The sequence below is a fragment of the Diadema setosum genome, chromosome 6 (genome assembly GCF_964275005.1).
Source record: "Diadema setosum chromosome 6, eeDiaSeto1, whole genome shotgun sequence".
Lineage (NCBI taxonomy): Eukaryota > Metazoa > Echinodermata > Echinoidea > Diadematoida > Diadematidae > Diadema > Diadema setosum.
This window is the reverse complement of record NC_092690.1, coordinates 25,780,433-25,794,555: the sequence shown is the minus strand read 5'-3', so window position 1 is coordinate 25,794,555 and position 14,123 is coordinate 25,780,433.

Here is a 14,123-nt window from a genome sequence, read left to right as displayed (position 1 = left end):
TTTGAAATGGCTGAGATATCCAAAAAGAGCGATTCTAATAAAGTGTGGGACCCACACTTTATTACGATCGCTTTATTTTACTTTGTTTTTGGATGTTTCAGTAATTCCATACTCGATTTTCATCAAATAAACTTTGAATTCCTCTTAAAATGGTATGCTCTGTACTATATCATAAGTGTTTTCTTGGTATCTCGCAAAAAGTTAAAAGCCCAATTCTCATCTCAACCAATACTGTACTATCCCTTTAAGCTATAAATAGATCGAGTTTGATAAGCGATTTTCCGCATGCTCAGAACCGATTTTTCCCCCTCTGCACGTCCCCGTCGCTAAAATCTAAAGCTCCCTATTGTCCTCCTTTCTTAGTATACTCTTTGTGGCGATTGTACTGCGTAATGCTTTATACTTTTCAATTACATGTATTTCATATTCATTTTTATCTATTCAGCTCATAGCAACTATTATTTTTTATCTAAGATCTATTTTTATGTTATTAATAGCATGGAACATCACTTTTTGAATTCCTTGGATTAAGATGAGGGACAAATCCACAAGTAGATTGAAATTTCAATCTGATAGATTTGGAAGTCAATTGTAATCATGTTTATCAGTCCCTAACCACAATCTTTCAGATCAGATTGATTTCTATATAATATATACATATATATATATATATATATATATATATACATACTGAATGGAGAGCATCTATCATATTAGAGCTTTTCAATGGGGCACTGCAAAACACACACACAAACACATTTTACACACCATTACAAATAATTTCAACACTTTAATTTTCCCGCCATTTTTTCGTCATCATTTCATTCAACTTTGACATTTCCTGTTATAAATATGCGAATGCTTGTTTAGATTTTGTCTTTTGTCGATCACTTTCGAAGTGTCATTTAATTCATGAGATGTCACCTATTTCGTCAAATTCAGATTAGAATTTTAATCACAATGCTGTATAATATTGAGCATGAGACAGCAAATTAATTTCCTCTAGGCTTATTGGCATTCACTTTCGTCAAAGTTTCACTCAAACTTTATTTGTTCCTTGTGGTATAAGAGATGATAAATTTCTGTCTGAATCGAATCTCTTACCCATCATTGATGTCACTTACATAAATCAGTCACAAAACACCTTTTTTCTTTCTTTCACAGCATGCACTCACTTGACCAAAACACAGAAATGTTCTCACACAAACACTTTAGTATACAGTGACAAAATAGTTTATTTAAGCACAGTGATAAGAGAATACTATATAATTGAAGCATTATTTTCAGATTGGCTAGACACAGCTCTGGACAACTTAATGGAATGACATAATAATGAATTTCTTTAGGGAAATATGTCGAATTTGATTCCAGTGTTCTTAACTTGCTAAGCGACGGAGACAAATTTCAATTCATAAAATAAAGATTACCATACAAACTCGACACGTGCAAGCGACAGTATTTTGTAAGAGATGATTGTTATCATTGACTTGAATGTTAAAGGCACCCATATTTGTCATAAATTACATTCAAGATCGGATATCCTCTCTTAAGCAATGAAGGCTGATATTTACCATCTTTTGCAGCACTGGTATTTCCTCTAAAATTTGATTGTTCATAGCGTCACACTGTCGCGACCAATTCTTAACTTTAATTTAAGAGAAGTCATGTTCTCCCCTATATCAATAGTAAAGCATTTCACAGAGGCTGATCCAGGAATTCCGTAAACTAAGGGGGGGGGGGGGCAAAGAATATTGCTGGTGCTACTTTCGGGTTCCCTTATTTTTTTATTTTGTCTAAACAAAAAATAAAGAGGGGGCGCGCGCCCGGTGCGCCCATCTGGATCCGCCACTGTTTCAAGTCATACCAACAACGTCATCGTTGTTTGTTGTAAACATTTACCCCCGTTAATGCACTTACCTCGTTTAATCTGTTCGCCCTTGACTCTGTATAACCGGATACTAGTTACGACGCAATATCTATTTTCCTCTTATAACAATAACAATCTTCTTTCTACGTGCTATTTTCTTTGTCCCTACAATATTACGAGCAACTGTAATCGGTCGACAGTTATCCACAGGGGAAGGTTAATCGATTTGGCTAAATGAGGGAAGCACACATACACATTTATTATGTCCGCTATTCATCGGCATCAACAACAGGAAATGCCCTATTATATAAAGCAACAAAGATCAAAGGAAGACAAATAAAAAGCCGGAATGGCGATTTACAATCCTGGAAAGAAAAGGTATGAAAGCAAAAACAATAAGAACCGTATTAAAAAAAAAAACCGATATCTGATACGAAGACTGATGACTGAATAAAACATTCTATTTGCTAAAATCTTGATGCCACAGATTTAGGCTGCATAGCATACGGTCAGTGGCGTATCTAGGGGGGGGGGCAAGGGGGGCACGTGCCCCGGGCGCCACTCCTTGGGGGCGCAAAAAAACGAAAAAAAAAACGAAGAAGAAGAAGAAAGAAAAAAAGAAAAAAAAAAACGAAGAAGAAGAAAAAAAAAAAGAAAAGAAGAAGAAGAAGGAAAAACAAAAAAACAAAAACTCGCCCGGAAGGGGGAGGGAGAATGGTGGGGGGGGGGGGGGGGCAGAAAACCAAATCAAACAAGATAAAAACAAATCATGATGATGACGCGGACAAAATGACAATGTTTATTGTGTTCACACAAAAATTCCATGTTCTGTGAGCTGAAATACAAAAATTTTCGGCTCGCTCGCTGCGCTCGCTCGCCAAAATCTATCAAAATTCATTACAATTAAATCACCCTCAAAAAGATCCCTTTTAAGTGCTTGAAAAAGCATCATGTGTACTTTTTTTAAAGTCCCTACCGGGATGGGGCTGGGGTTGAACACTTTTTCAGAAATTAGGGGCGCAATTTTCGTGCTTGCCCCGGGCGCCGTTTTCCCTAGATACGCCACTGCATACGGTTGAAATGTCAATAACATATTGAAGTTCAGGCTCTTTGGGAATAAAGGAACAAAATATTGCTTGACAGACAATACGTCAAAGCACCACCAATTAATACTTTTGTATATTGCAATATCTTCTCAAAAACTGCTTTTGAGATGAGCAAACTTACATTTTGATATATCAGATCTAGCTCAATAGACGAGTTTCTCGCGAAAAAGAGACCACACAATGGCTAAGTCTGGTATAGACGGAACACACTGTTCTGTCAAACTAACATGATTGTGTAAATCCATCAATTCTAAGTGCGCTACAGTTATACGTCGTCATGGTGCAGGTGATCTTTACTGTACACATTATAGTGATCAACGCTTTCATTCGAGTATAATATTGACAGAATTTATGCTTGTACTACACGACTTCCTCCTGCTATTTTTTGCAATTATATACAAGTCATAATAAATAAGTTTTTTTTTTTTTTTTTTTTTTTTTTTTTGACAGCGCATCATGTGCGAATCAACCTCTTCTTTCCTTCAACTTCCTACGGTTGCACCCAACTGTGTTGTTGCTTAAGAGATCGCATGTTCTAACTACATGTGAATTTCATTTTTTTTTTAAATTAAGATTCTAAAAAACAAAACATAACACTGAGGTATTTGCCGGCAAAAGAAAATATAAACATTATCTTCAACAACAAAGCAACAATCAAAACAAATATTCACCATCATGATTATAGTATCATGCATAGGTCTGGCTTAAGTGAGTGATGCATAAATTATTCACTTAGTGTCATTATCTTTACCCGTACCTGACCACTCCCTGAACATGCTGAAGATGTACTGTATTTGCTATCCATTCTCCAACAGGCAAGAGTGGGCAGATCACAATGATTTAAATGAATCTGGTCGTCGTGTTTTATAAACATAAGAATCAATTTGAGTAATGCATTAACGTATTTATATCAAGGGAGTAAGGTGGGAGATCGGAAGATGCCTAAAATGAAAACAGGTAATGATGAAGTTGACAGTAAAGATGATGTTTACAATAATGATTGCGACTGTAAGCCCCAAAAAGTAAGAAAAAAGAAAAAAAGAAATAAAAAAGAAGTTATCTCGAAACAGAAAAACTCTTTATTCTCTAGGGGGGGGGGGAGATAGGGGATGGAGGGGCAATGATCAGATACTCATGTCAATAATTCAATTCAATAAGCCAGTTCGGAGATAGCTCATGTGTATATGGGTACAAATGACCTTTCATTTTTCTCAGTTGGTTAGGCACTTCACTCAATTCTAAGCGACATAATGTAGCAGCTTGCCCAACATAGCAATTTATGGAACTCGTATTCAAACAAAGAATGAACCTGTGTAGATGAAGTGACCAGAATGGTTCGTCAATCAACATTTTGGGAAGCATCTATTTAGTTGTGCTGTTTGAATACGTCAGGTGATGTACTGGCAGGCACCATTTATAAGGATTCCATTAATAATCACAGCATTACAGATGCTTATCTAAGTGAAATTAAAAACTAACCTGCCTCTCGGTTCAAATGACCTCAGTTTTTCTGCTCATGCTCAAACTGGAACCCCGAACTGGCCTATTCAATTCAATTTCAATTCAATTTATTCATTTCATAAAATCAAATATAGAATATTTACTTAGATGTGTATGTCAAAGGAGGAAATCACGCAGAAGCCTAGGGCTTGGAAATGGAGATTTCCTTTATAATATAGTTCAAAATCACAGTTTTGAATGAAACATACACACACACACACACACACACACACACACACATATAGAATACATCTATACATAATTTACATTAATATATATATATATATATATATATATATATATATATATATATTATATAAATATAGATATCATAGATTATATATATATATATATATATATATATATATATATATATATATATATATATTATATAAATATATATATCATAGATTGTATATAATATATATATATATATATATTATATATAAATATATATATCATAGATTGTATATATATATATATAGACATACAGTATATCAAAATGTACTTAAAACAGAACTTGAATTAGAGGCCGTTACAAAATCAACACATTATGATAGAACAGGAAACAGGAAACAAAACAAACATGCAGGATTATACTAATTGTCAAAGGTTTGTATGGAAATTGCTCAATTTTCATCATTCATTCATATATAATAAAGATTAATTAATGAATAACAAAAACAGTGACAGGCACAACAATAATATTGATGATGTGAGTACAAATTTCTTTTATATCTCTCTAAAATGTGCATTCGAAGAACATGATCAGATACTGTCATGTAATAGTCCATCACAGATTACATTTTCTGCATTGACGACCGCATTGACAGAAAGTGTTTAAATCGTAGGGGGCTTTAGATTTTAGACGAGTGCGTCGGTTGTCCTCCTCTCTCCCTGCGTCGTGTCTCAAAGTAACGCGAAAACGCGACCTATAAAAGGTGGAAATGGCGCCCCCTATAATACGACCAGTGCATGCATCAAGCACCCACAGCAGCAGCTCTCTGCGTCATGATTTTGAGCGGACGCAAAAATGGCCCAGAACTGACCGTGAAAACTCAAGATGATGCGAAATCGACCTTGATTTTGCGCATACGCAGAACTGGAAAAAGACAACAACAACAACAGCAACAACAACTCTACAAGCAGTTGCCCTGGAACTAATGAAAGTGTTTAATGTCTCGTCACGGATACCTATTCATATTAAGCATGCTAAGGGTTGTATCTCAATGTTGCCATTATATTCACTGGATCCAATGTTTTGTTCGCATTGGCAGCAAGCGAATGAAGAGTTACGCCCTGTTGCCATCCGGTCTTGGCAGGCGGCGTATCTTCTCTAATGTCTTCCGTGCTTTCGCCCATGCCGACTGCCACCTTTGACGCTTGATCTGCTTGATCGTCTTGGAGTCTTTCCGGTATCATTGGTTCAACTTCCGATACACGGGGAGAGTTTTCTTCTTTTTCTTCTTCTGCTTCTTCCTTCTCCTTTTCCTTTACACAGTTCGATTCTTGGGCAGAACCTGGTTGATGTTTGCATGTGTTTGTGTGTGAGAGATGGAGAAAGAGAGAGAGAAAGGGGGGGGGGAGAAAATTCTTACAGAGTGCTTATATAGCTTATATGCTGTATATTATGATATAGTTGTTATGAAGATATTACGATATTATCAAGCACTACTTACTTTTCGGCAAAAATAACTAATTGAATTCAGAAATCCTCCAACGGTAAGTGAAAAGCATGTTTTTGTTGTACTGACTAATACGGAAGCATACATCCACAGTGTACAAAAGGACACAGAGTTTGTTACGGATGGCCATTGTACTTTTCGTGGAAAGGTATTAACCTCTTTAAGGGGAATTCCAGACCAGTTAAAAGTCAGCCAGAGAAGAAAGGATAGAATTTTGTAAACATAACAGTAAAGAATTTGAACGAAATTGGATTAAAAAAATAAGAGCAACTCTGATATTGTGAAAGTTTCGCTCACACCAGCTTAATGTTTCATGCACACATTATATACTTGCCCTCTTCGACACGTCGTGAAGATGCGTTGTCATCCTGCTGTCAATAATGCATGGCCGTATCTGTGTGATCAGCTGGATATCTGTCACGTTCACCTGTATTAGACAATAATATTGTATAGGATGAAGCAAAAATCATGGACGATGTCTCTTGACAATACACTTTAAAGTGGTGGAATGTGTGGCGGAAACAGGGCTGGAAGTATACATTGCTCTCATTGGTGTTCCACGTCTTGGTGAACGGAAAAAGCTCTTTTCGGCGATGGGGGGGGGGGGGGGGGGGTGGCAGCCCCCGCTTTTGTGGCGGTTTTACGCCCCCTCTTGGGACAGACCCTGCATTTTTATGCGCTGTTTTTCTTTCGTTTTAATAAACTGGGTAATACCCCTACAAGCACGCATAAGTGACGTATAATATCACAGCTAAAGTGCGGAGGTTGTTCAAGCTCCAGGGTTCTTCCCTGGCGGCAAAAGTTCGAGTGAAAGTGGTATCAGATTAAACTAACTGCTGATCAATCGTGGCTGTCTCCAAAATGGCGCTTCTCCACACATTATGCTCATGCAAATATATTATGGCACACTTGCTGCGTGCGTTTAAAAGTGGGTGAAGTGATGTAGATACAGAAAATGAAACAAGTGCTTCAATGTAAAATCATCTCTTTGAATGACGTGTTTTGTTATTTTTTAACAGCATATTTCAATATAGGCCTACAGATTTCTCGTACTTGGGGTTGAAACGCGTCTAGATTGAGATTTATATATGTTCCGACTCATTATTTTGCTGTGATTCAAACATTGCATTCATCATGTGAGTGCTGAAGATATAGATAGTACCAGGTAGCCTTTTTTTGTTTTGCTTTTGTTTTTGCTTTGATAGACTGCGAAGATTCATAGAGCTATACAGATTAACAATCATGACACTCCAAACTTCAATTTTACTATATCGGTGTGTTTACGACCCCGAACCCTTAACCTTGAGAACGCTGTATTTGTGGTTGTTACGACTTTTTTGTTTTGATAGTGCCATGCTGATGCCTATAAATAAGAATTAAATAGGGATAGGTCGTCATCTCAATGGAAGGGAAAAAAAAGAAAAAAAAAGAAGGAAAATGACATAACTTTTGTAAAGAAACGAACGGCACGATGATTTCAGATGCATTTATGTGACATGCGATATTGCAGCATGCATGGGGATACTGGAGCGCATGTAACATTTATAAATAAAACAAGAGACCCAGTGGGTTCGGCGCTCATCTGAGTATCGCAAGTTTACTTTCCACTCATTCTTGTGCAGACTATTATCATACAGGATTCATTTTTTTGGGGGGGGGGGTGGAGGAGGAAAGCTTGGAATGGTGCTCATTTGCCATTTGTACACAATTACATGAAATACTTATTCTATTACTATAGTGATAAAAATTATAATTCAATGAAGGTGATAAAGTTCGGTCTCATTTTTGTCGGACCCCCCCCCCCCCCCCCGGGGGGGGGGGGGAGAGGGGGACTCGAGTTTTTTAAAAAGATTTTTAAATATTCCTAATTTGGGGTGTAAAGTGAGAGAGGAGTGGGGGCATGGAATACCATTTGAAAAAAATTAGATCCTATATCACTCCAGTGGTGCTGTCCACCCAGTTGGGTGAAAATCCGCCATGGATGTCTTCGAGAAGAACCTTGAAATCAACGTGAAAGAAATTTCACAGATGCCTGACGATGAATGGTCGCAATAGTTCTACTTGAGCCTTTGGCTCACGTGACATATAAGATTTTTGAAGTCATTGTGGATGGATTCAGAGTATCAATGGCGTAACAAACACAGGTTAGTTTCATTCAGTTAGGCAAGGTTTCAAATGAGTTAGGACTCGCGTGCAACTCTTAACGTCAAACAAAAAAGCAATGATTACAACGGCCAGATGCACACTCAGTGTCAATTGACTAAATACTTTTAGTCTTACTCTGGTCAAGTTCTGCATATATTTCAGATAAAAGCTTGCTGGTCTCACTCACTCCGTTCATTTGAATTCCTATAGCAGTAGCAATAGATCGGAGATTGATTTGACCATAATGAATCAACAAAGATAAATAATATATTGCACAATATCTTGCGAAGAGAACGTCGCACAGTGGGCCAGGCTAAAGGCAACATGAACTGCTACACTACCTTTTCAACATTTCACTGCTTTAGGTCTTGTTGAACAAAAACAATCGGGAAACTTTTAAAAATGAATATTTTCAACGTTTACACAAGGTCGTCGTGTATTACACATGTTTACAAGTGTGATTCGCTGAAAGCGAATCATTCACACTTGGAGGGTAGTTAAAGAATAATGTTCTTTAAAGGCGTTAAGAACATAAAATTGAATATCTACATCTAGATTTCTAGATATCTACATGAAGATTTCAGTAGCATCGAGTTCATAAGATATCAATAGAAACAGACGATTGGATTTACACACATTAATATCCATCATCGGACAAATCAATAACTATGACTTTCAGGACAATGCCTGACCAGTAATAAATTATTTAAAAAGAAAAAGAAAAGTTTTATAATCATCAGAGTGTAAAATTGATCAAAATCTGATAAAAATCAAGTAGATTGATATTGTGAAGTGAACACAGTGTGAAATCTCTTCACACTGTTAAATTCGAACATTTTATCAGTGTGAACACATTGTGAATCATCCATTCACGGTGTGAAGCAGGTTATTGCTATGTAAACTCTCAAGTGTGAAAACCAAACCACAGTCAATGACAGTGTGAAATCATCTCCATACTGTTAAATTCGAGCGTTTTCACACAGTCGACTATGTCACCACACTGTGAACACACTGTGGAGGCACTGTGTTCTTTCCAGTACGGTTTTAAGGTTTTTTCTGTTTTATTTTTGTTTAGACGCATCTATGCCCCATCTCAAATCCTTATGAGGGGATGACATCGCCAGCTTGCTCATTTGCATAGTCATAATGAACTGTCCGAGAAGTGTTTTGCAAAAATTGGCTAATTTTCCTCATTTCATAACGATCTTTTTTTAGATCCTATTTTGATAAAATGTTGATGTTTCTGTTTGGAATTCTATGTCCTTTTTTTCTGGCTCAGAGTTTTGTTTTGTTTTGTTTTGTTTATTTTTTTTTTAGACTTTTGGGCTCTCACATAGATAGCTATGATTCAGCTCTTCAAGGCACGATCGTCCGAAGTCGCAGAGTTACCATTAATTTTGAAATTACTGTAGTTTTATGCAATGTAACTTGATGTGTCGGCGCAAAATTATTGTGACGTCAGCCCGTCACATCCCCCCAGTTCACGTTAATATATTTAAAAAAAAGTCTTACTGGAATGGGAACTTACCGGGATGGGATTCTGGGGATGCCTGTTTCTCCGACTTTTCTGTGATCATTGATGCTGTTTGGCCACTTGGTTCAAGCTCAACTGTAATGGAGTTGCCAGCTACATGATAAAAATAATGGTTATTGGGCATGTTTGTTCATCATCACAAACAGGGTCACTTCTCCAAAAGTCACAGGAACATTTTTGTTTTCTTTATTCATTTTTATCTATATATCTAAAATCTATATCTATCCATCTATTTTCATTTATTTACTTATTTATTTTAATTCATATATACAGGGTGGCTCCGTCGGTATTCAAGTAATGCTTTCGAGAGGCCCCCCTGTCAACAAATACATAGAGAGATAACCATAAAAAAACAACTAAACCATAACTCAAAACATCAACCACAATAGATTTGTCACTTTCGTTAGTCAAAATTTTAGGAGAAATGGCTAGGTTCAACCGTCCTAAAACTGCAAATAGAAAAAAAAAAATCAGTTTATTGAAAGCTATTGTTAACCATAAAATCAGCACATGTTGCATGACCAGAAGATTGAGTCGTTATGCTACGGTTCAGTGAGCAAAGATGGAGCAAGAAATGCGAAGACGTCCTTGTCAATTTTACATAAGGGGGTAGAATTGGATGATGAAACAATACTTTAACGTTCATTAGAGTATGACAATTGTTAGAAAGAGAACGACATTGATAATGACCTGTATTCCTACCAGGTTATTTGGCTCGGGGGCTTATCATATAAAATAATGCATGAGTATACGACGAAGCTTACATATTTCAGAATGAATGTATGCAATGTAAATCCATTAAGATACCGACTGCTTAACAAGTAAAGGTCACTTGTGTAGAATATTTATGCATATTTTTTCTTTTGTTCTGCTTTCTTGAGCCACCACTCATGCATTCTAATGGTGAAGCTGGTATGTCATTATTCTTACTATTGTGATTTTTTGAAATACATTTTGAGAACATTATTATTCCTTATCACAATCACTATAAGATTTGAAACTCTCTATCCAGTAGTAGTTACGATGGAAAAGCCTGAAAATCATCCAGAGTTCTCCTTTAAGCCCATACAACATTACATAAGCGCATACAACATCACATACTTTATCACGAGTATAAACATTTCGCATTCAGTGATAAACATACTAACACACACTAATGCCAAAGCTATTATTTACCCGGTACACTGTTTGTGCCATTGTACACCACTGAGTAGTTTCTCCTCCGTCTCTGGGATGAGATTTTTCGTAAAACAATGGAAAGCGATGACTTATACAAGTAATCATGGAACAATAAAAGAACCATTCGCCCGATATTCCTGGCAGTTTTCCCCATTGCTGGAAATGTAAAGCCCTAATTTACAGAATAGTTTGGGTGCCAAAATCAACTTTTGGGCCTAAACCTGTTTTACCGTCTGCCCGAGGTTTTTAATGGTTTCCCCGATTTTGAGGGCACTGAATCCGAATTTGGATGATGCAACTCTTGCATTCTTATAGAATGTTGAGATATTCCAAACGGCAAATGCCAAATTCCAAAAGGGAAGCCAAAATCTGAAATTCCCATAATACATTTCCTTACAAATGGCGGAAATTGGACAGAACAGTAAAATTTACCTTATTTCGAGGGTGCTGAATCCGAATGTATTAGGATGATGCAACTTTGGCATTTTTGAGGATTCTGATATATTCCAAATGGCAACAAAAATTCAATTTCGTGTATATTTCCTGTTAAATGATGAAAAGTTTAAAAGATTTTGTTAATTCAACCATCCCAAGGGCAATGTGGCAACTTTGTATCCCTGAGAGATTTGAGATATAAAAAATGGCCGCCAAAATTGGAAATTTAATATTAAGCATTTCTGCATAAATTATTTAAAAATGAGATTATATTGATGAGTTTACCCTATTTCGAGGGTGTTAAATCCATATCCGGTTGATGCACCTCTTGCATCAATCAGTTTTTTTTTCTTCATATCCAAGATTGCTGCCAAACATTGAAATTCCAATTAAAGTATATCCTCATAAATCATGAATAAGTCATTACAAAATGCTGTTACCCTTTTCGAGGATGCTGAATCCGAATTTGATAGATGCAACTCTTAAATCTTTGAGGGTTTTGAGATATATTTCAGATTTTTCATGTCCATTTTGACGGCCATCTTGAATATTTCAAAAGCTGCTATGATGCAAGAGTTATGTTGCGACACGGATTGTCGCCCCTACACGGATTGTCGCCTCCTGCTCGGGGCGACAATCCGTGACGGGCGCTGGCGGCACGGATTGTCGCCCCCTACACGGATTGTCGCCTGGCGACAATCCGTGACGCTTGTGCAGTTCCCAGTTTTTGACCTCGAAGGCGACAATCCATGTTGGCAAAAAATGTGTTGCGACACGGATTGTCGCCCCGTCACAGATTGTCGCCCGGGGCTCGGGGTGGTTCCTCCCGTGTTAAGCTTTGGTGGGATGGGTATGACTGGTAAGTTATGCGTGTGTGTGTGTGTGTGTGTGTGTGTGTGTATTGTGAGCTGCATGATATGTGATGTGTATGATTTGTTGTGTGTGTGTGTCTGTGAGAGGGTGTGTGTGTGTGTGTAAATGTGTGTATGTGTGTGTTTGGAGTATAATAATACAATATGTAGAAACTGTGCATGTGTGGTGGTCATAGTGGTAGTGGTTTGTTTGTCTGTGTGTATACGTGTGCCTGTATGCTTACGTGTGTATGTGGAATATAGCGGCGCTACTGTGGCAATACAAACGCCTTCAGAGTGTATGAGCACGTGTTTAAAAAATTCACACCAGCGTTGATCTAAAAATAGTATGGGTGTGTGAACCAATATCAGCGGTGAGGCAGGCTAGGCGAGAGAGAGACCGAGAGAAAATACATACGAGGGAGGTACCCTCCCCAAATGTTATTTGTCTTTGTTCATTTTTCACTGCAGTCATTTTCTTCCATCAGTCTTACAAACTAGAACGTCCATACCACTATTCTTTGTCCCAGAATAGGTTTGGCATGCTTTATGCATGAGCGAATAATTTCCACACGCCATAAAAAATTTGTCAATCGTTAGTTGATTTTAGCACAAACGAACTGCCATTGCACACCGCTAATACATACGTAATACAAACAAACACCAACAAACACTCAAACAAATCCTCATAATGCAAATAAACCAACTCAACACTTTTTTCCTTGATATTCATTGATTTCATTCAAATCATTCATAAATCGACTCATTCTGGGTGTAACATGAAAAAAAAAAGTTACAAATGGCAATTCGAAACAGAAACAAATCCATTTGTCAATTTATACCACAAAATAGAATCTCACTTCAACATAGATAACTCGATTATAGACCAACCCTACTAACAATTTCTTCACGAGAAAGTTTTGACATGTAGGGCCCTACCAAACCTATATTCCTTGAAAACATTGGTTTGGATCATGTAACACCTTCTTACTTACAAGGGCATATACATAAAAAAAACCCCACAAATACATTACACGAATCTAGAATGAAATCAATCATAAAAAAACCCGACCACCCCCTCCCCTCCCCATCCGAAACAAATCTAGGGCCTACATCTATCCTAAATATTAATACCAACATCTGTCATACCATTTATAACTATCCTTCTTCAAATCCAATCCCAAACCCACCAACCCCTGATTAAACAAAACCTAAATCATCCCACACCCACATTCACGAACCCAAATACACACACACACACACACACACACACACACACGAAGGTTCCGTTATTCCGAAGTTTCGTTTTTTCCGAGGCTTCATTTTAATATCCGAAACACACAATTCCCTATACCTAGAGGTTCGTTGATCCAAAAATGAAATTCGGAATAACGAACCTTCGGAATAATGAGCGTTCGGACGAATGAGCCTTCGGACGAATGAGCCTTCAGAGTAACAAACTTTTGCAATAACGAAATGTAACCCCCTTCCCACATACCGACGCACACCCGAACCGATACCACATTCCTTCCTGATGAAACAATTTCCCAATGTTGATAAATAAGACATAATGGACCGTATACAGAAAAGCAGCATCTGCCCGCACGCAAGCTCCACTCCGAATTCATAATTATACAAATCTGCCAAACAAACTCATCAAATTCAAAGCTGCTGATAAAATCAATATCAACGTTTATGCCAGCAACAGCTTACTAGGTATCCCTCCCCACGCGCAGCTAAAAAACACATACGCAAAAAACTGACATAATAAACACATTCTTCCATCACACACACACACACACACACACACACACACACAAA